The sequence below is a fragment of the Lepidochelys kempii genome, chromosome 5 (assembly GCF_965140265.1).
Source record: "Lepidochelys kempii isolate rLepKem1 chromosome 5, rLepKem1.hap2, whole genome shotgun sequence".
Lineage (NCBI taxonomy): Eukaryota > Metazoa > Chordata > Testudines > Cheloniidae > Lepidochelys > Lepidochelys kempii.
Window position 1 is genome coordinate 1,213,198 of NC_133260.1, and position 6,043 is coordinate 1,219,240.

A 6,043-nucleotide genomic window follows, 5' to 3' on the forward strand; every position below is an offset into this window, starting at 1 on the left:
GCATGGGGGGTGGGGCTGGCATTAAAGGCCCCGTGGCTATTAGCCCTAAATCCTGTCTGGCCCCTGCCCTGGCCCTGCAGGCTCGGCGGGTGCTGGGCGCTGTCCCAGGGGCAGGGGCCTGGAGGGGGCTGACACAGCATGGGGTACCGGGGTGTCGGGGCGAGTCGCTCCGGGGGGGAGGCAGCCCTGGCTGTGCCCACCAGGGAAACGCTGCCCAGGTGCCAGCTGCCGACGGCTCAGACGCTCTGCTCTCTGGGTCTGGGAACCCCGCTCTCGCCCTCTCCAGGCTAGCGGTTTGCACACTCCTTTGTCACACCAGTGCCCAGCCCCTCGTCTTCCGCACACCTGCCATGCACAGATCCCCTGCCTCCGGGAAGCAGTGCCCCCCAGGTCACCGCTCTCCCCTCTGGCCCGCTCTCCTGAGCGCCAGGCTCGTAGGCCCGTCAGAGTAAAACCAAGGGGATGTTTCTTGACCAGAGCTCGAGGTAAAGAGTCAAACAGAAGCAAGTCAGAGGATCTGGAATCACCAGGTTACGGGCAAAAGAACAAACCACGCCGTGCAGAGCCGGCCCGTGTGAACAGGTTCCTGTCCCAACAAGGCCTTTCTCACCCGCTGATTGCTCCTTGCAGCACCTGTCCGGTCCAAGGAACTGGGATCCACTTTTCATGAGATTCCCCCCCCCTGCGCCTGTTCCCGCCGGAGAGTCCCCCCCTCGCACAGGGACAGGTGCTGCCCAGTGACTTTCCTGGGGTTCGTTGGCTCTGGAAGTGCTGGAGCCTGCTGCTGGTCCAGGCAGTGAGCACAGACAGGCTCCGTGGCGGGACGCCCACCGTTCTCACATTGGGGGGAGAGGGGGTCAGCTCTGCCTCCCCCTCCCAGACCGTGGGCTCCACTCCGACCGGCGTGGCACACAGCAGCCTGCCGGGCACAGACTCCCCCCACAAACGTCTCACAATGACCAGGACGACTGGCTGGTTCACAGGGACACACACACCCACCCCTTTTCATGTGACCTCGTGCAAATGGCACAAAGGGTCACGGCTCACCGTCAGTTCATGTCCGGGCCTCAGCTCCCAGCCAGGGGACAGCGTTAGCCCTTCCTCTGCGAGGCTGGCAAGCCCAGTACGGAATAGCTGTTCCCCTTGCAGGTACCTACAGCCTGGGAGCCAGTCACCCCTTCCCCCTGGCTTTGAGTCCTGCGTCCATCCCTGGGCTCCAGAGAGGGGGCTGCATCCAGGGTCATTCCTAGGGCTGAGTCTGGCCATGGGCAGGAGCCTGGGGCAGTGTGCCGCGGGGGCATGCAGCCACGCGAGGGGCAGAAGCCCCACTCTGATGGGCTCCTGGCCACTCCTGGCAGTTGCCTGCCCTGCTCCGCCGTTCTTTAGCCACCTGGCCCTACAGCTTGGCTGGGGCACGGCTTAGCAGTGGGGCAGCAAGGGGAGGTGGCTGCTGCGGAGCTCCCAGCCTCCATCCATCCTTGGGGCTGGCACCCACCATGTGCTGCAGACAACTGCCCCCCTCTGGAGCCAGCCCTTCCACCAGGCTGCTCCCCTGGCCCTGCGGCAGGGCAGGGCGCTCTAGCCCCGCTTCCCTGAGGATCTTCCTGCCCCTGCCTGGAAACCCCCCCAGCCTCTCTTCTTGGCGAGGAGGGGACAGTTGTGAGCATCTTGGCCAACAGGAGGCAGTTTGCAGGATTGACTAACTGTACGCAGGCCTCCTGGCAGAAGGGAAAGCGGGAAGCTGGGTCTGGGCGCTGGGCCCGCGGGACAGGATGTGGCCCGCACAGGGGCGCTGGGCCCACGGGACAGGGTGCAGCCCGGACTGGCAGCTGGACACCTAACATTGCCTTCACCTTTCATTGAGGATGCAGAAAAAGACAAAGAGCAGTGAAAGCCTTTGCAATGTGAAGTCTGCGGTGCGGTTCAATGGCCTTCGTACCCTGGGCTGTTTGGTGGACAGTGCACGTGACAGTCTTTTCGCTGGCACGAAATGGGTTCAGAACTGCCCTGCTGGGGGGAGAGAAGTGAGCCGAGAGGGGCTGGTTGCTGCTGTTAAAGTCCGACCCTGTTGTCTGTAACACAAAACGAGTTGCACCTGCAAGGGGAGAGAAATGGGGGCATGCAGCTGGTGACGCTGGGGCTGCCTGTCACATGCAGCCTCGCTGCCGGAGAGACACAGGCCCAGCACAGCCTGATCGGCCACTCCAAGGCTGGTGATCTTGGCCCAGCGCTGGGCTGTTTGAGGCATAGCTTTTAGCTGCCTCGCTGGCCAAGCGCTCCACGCAGCGTTACAAACAATGGCATCAGCTTGGTGGCTCAGCCAGACTCTTACGAGACGGATGACAGGAGAGAGAGAGGAAAGAGGAGGAATAAGGTGGGGAAGGAAAGTGACACACCAGGAAGGGGTGAGGGTAGGTACCCATGTCTCACGGCCCAGGTGCTGTTCAGATCGGTGGGAAATCATTCTGGAGCTGGCCAATCCACAGTGGGGGCTGTTGTCATGCCAGCGGTCAGGGCCATCAATCATGGCCTCCTACTCAGGACTGTGACTCGCAGCAATGTGCAGGACATAGCGGATGAATTTTTCCAGGGACTGAGGTGAGGCTGACTGGCCTGTAGTTCCCAGGATCCTCCTTCTTCCCTTTTTTAAAGATGGGCACTACATTAGCCTTTTTCCAGTCGTCCGGGACTTCCCCCGATCGCCATGAGTTTTCAAAGATAATGGCCAATGGCTCTGCAATCACATCCGCCAACTCCTTTAGCACTCTCGGATGCAGCGCATCCGGCCCCATGGACTTGTGCTCGTCCATCATTCTGCACTCAAGAATTCACAGAACTGCGTATCGCCAGTGAACCAGTGTCATGGATTCAGAGGATCAGCGCTACGCCTCCAGCTTTGAAACAGCCTCTTTGGGGAAATCGCTTTGATGTGCCAGACGCTCAAGGGGTTTCTCTCTTCCTACAGGGCAGGCCACACTGTCTCAATGCCTCCTGAGACAGAACCTCTGGGGCTTCAGCTCTCCTGCTTCACTGTTCAGCAAGTCCGACAGACAGCCTCTGGGTAGAGACTCGTACGCTCTTCAGAGGCACCTCACCAATATTTACAGTGACACTCAGGCAGTGCTGCCAGAACAGTGGGGTCTATTAGTCACGGGGCACACAGCACAGGAAGCCCTTAGGTTAGCAGAGAGAACTGATGGTTAAAGTGTCGCCCATTCTGGTCAGGCCAGAGCCCAGCCAAGCTGCAGTAACTCCATTTCCAGTCTGACCTCCTTAGCCAGTTTCCAGGTGACAGCCCTCCAGCATCCTCCAGGCACCAACACATACCCCCCACCTCACACCTTCCAGCCCTTTGTTGCCAAGCTGGGGTCTCTACTCCACTTTCCCACTGAGAGGTGGTGAAATGCGTGAGTCTGAGGTAAATACAAGGGGGGACAGATTGTTAAGCATAAGGGGTTCACACAGGTTGTAGGAGACCATTTGAGAAGAAGACAATTAAGAGTTAGCAGGCAGTGTTACAATTATTAATGAGCCATAAAACTGGTGTCTGTTTAGTCCCTGGTTTTGTTGTGTCCAGCAGAGTTATGAATTTAAGTTCCTAAGCTCGTCTTTTGAAGCAGTTGTGCAGGTTTCCTTTGAGGATGAGGACTGAGAGGTCAGATCCTCCCTGTGGAAGGAAAAGGCCCAGGTATAGACTGTCGAATCGTGGAAGTCAACGAATGGCTACACAGGTGGTGTTGGAGAGAAGGCTTTGGATTCTTTGACCATGGGATGGTGTTCCAAAAAGAAGGAGTGCTAGGAAGAGACGGGCTCCACCTAACGAAGAGAGGGAAGGGCATCTTCGCAAGCAGGCTGGCTAACCTAGTGAGGAGGGATTTAAACTAGGTTCACCGGGGGAAGGAGACCAAAGCCCTGAGGTAAGTGGGGAAGTGAGATAGCAGGAGGAAGCATGAGCAGGAGAGCGTGAGAGGGGAGGACTCCTGTGAGAAAGCAGGACATCAGTGAGTTATCTTAAGTGTCTATACACAAATGCAAGAAGCCTGGGAAAAAAGCAGGGAGAACTGGAAAACCTGACACAGCCAGGGAATTATGATGTGATTGGAATAACAGAGACTTGGTGGGATAACTCACATGACTGGAGTACTGTCATGGATGGATATAAACTGTTCAGGAAGGACAGGCAGGGCAGAAAAGGTGGGGGAGTTGAATTGTACGTAAGAAAGCAGTAGGACTGCTCAGAGCTCCGGTATGAACCTATGGAAAAACCTGAGAGTCTCTGGATTAAGTTTAGAAGTGTGAGTAACACGGGTGATGTCGTGGTGGGAGTCTGCTATAGACCACCAGACCAGAGGGATGAGGTGGATGAGGCTTTCTTCAGGCAACTAACAAAAGTTACTAGATCACAGACCCTGGTTCTCATGGGAGACTTCAATGACCCCGATATCTGCTGGGAGAGCAATACAGCAGTGCATAGACAATCCAGGAAACTTTTGGAAAGTGTAGGGGACAATTTCCTGGTGCAAGTGCTGCAGGAACCAACTAGGGGCAGAGCTCTTCTTGACCTGCTGCTCACAAACTGGGAAGAATTAGTAGGGGAAGCAAAAGTGGATGGGAACCTGGGAGGCAGTGACCATGTGTCACGGAGTGTGGGGGAGTCCTGCACCCCTCTTCCTGGGATTCACTGAGACTCTCAGCCAGCCAGTAAAACAGAAGGTTTATTGGACAACAGGAACACAGTCCAAGACAGAGCTTGTGGGTACAAGCAGGACTCCTCAGTCAACTCCTTCTGGGGGAGCAGAGAGCTTAGACCCCAGCCCTGGGGTTCCCTGAGTTCCTCCACCCAGCCCCAAACTGAAACTAAACCCACCCAGCAGGCTCTCTCCTGCAGCCTGTCTTCACATTCCTGGGCAGAGGTGTTACCTCCCTCTCCCCCTCCCGGCTCAGGTGACAGGCTCTCAGGTCTCCCATCCCCAGGGCACATTCCCAGGTCAACACTCCCCCCTCCCTGCTGTGTCACATCGTCACATCTCTCCCCCCTTCGAGACTGAACTGAGCGGGGTCACTGTGACCGGTGACCTGGGGAAGTTCGGGGCCCCCTCTCCGGGACAGCGCATCCGCTATCAGGTTGGCACTTCCCTTCACGTGGACCACATCCATGTTGTAATCCTGCAGGAGCAGGCTCCATCTCAGGGGCTTGGCGTTGGCTCCTTTCATCTGGTGCAGCCAGGTCAGGGGAGAGTGGTCGGTGTAGACGGTGACGTGTCGCCGGAAGAGATAGGGCTCTAGTTTCTTGAGGGCCCACACCATGGCCAGGCACTTCTTCTCGATGGCCGCGTAGTGTTGCTCCCGGGGTAGCAACTTCTTGCTCAGGTACACGATGGGGTGTCTCTCCCCCTTTTCATCCTCCTGCATTAACACCGCCCCCAGTCCTGTGTACTGAGGCGTCGGTGAACACCACAAAGGTCTTGTCAAAGTCTGGGTTTGCCAGAACTGGGCCACTGACCAGAGCCTCCTTCAGCGCCCGGAAAGCCTCCTGGCACTGCTCGGTCCAGACCACCTTGTCTGGCTTCCCCTTCTTGCATAGCTCCGTGATGGGGGTGGCTATGGCGCTAAAGTGGGGCACAAATCTTCGGTAGTATCCTGCCATCCCAATAAAGGCTTGGACCTGCTTTTTGGTGTGGGGAGCGGGCCAGTCTCTGATCACCTCCACCTTGGCTGGTTCCGGCTTTAGGCGGCCGCTCCCCACCCGATGGCCCAGGTAAGATACTTCAGCCATCCCCACCTTGCACTTCTCCGCTTTTACAGTCAGCCCAGCCCCCTGGAACTGTCTCTCTCTGAATCTTCAGCATGCCTGGTCCCTGTCAATCCCCCTTCGTTTTACTGCTCCCCAGTCACTTACTGCAGGAAGCGCCGTTCACGGGGTACAATACATCCCACCGCTACCACCAGTTGTCACGGAGTGTGAGGGAGTCCAGGCCCTGCACCCCTCTTCCTGGGATCCACTGAGACTCTCAGCCAGCGAGTAAAGTGGAAGGTTTATTGG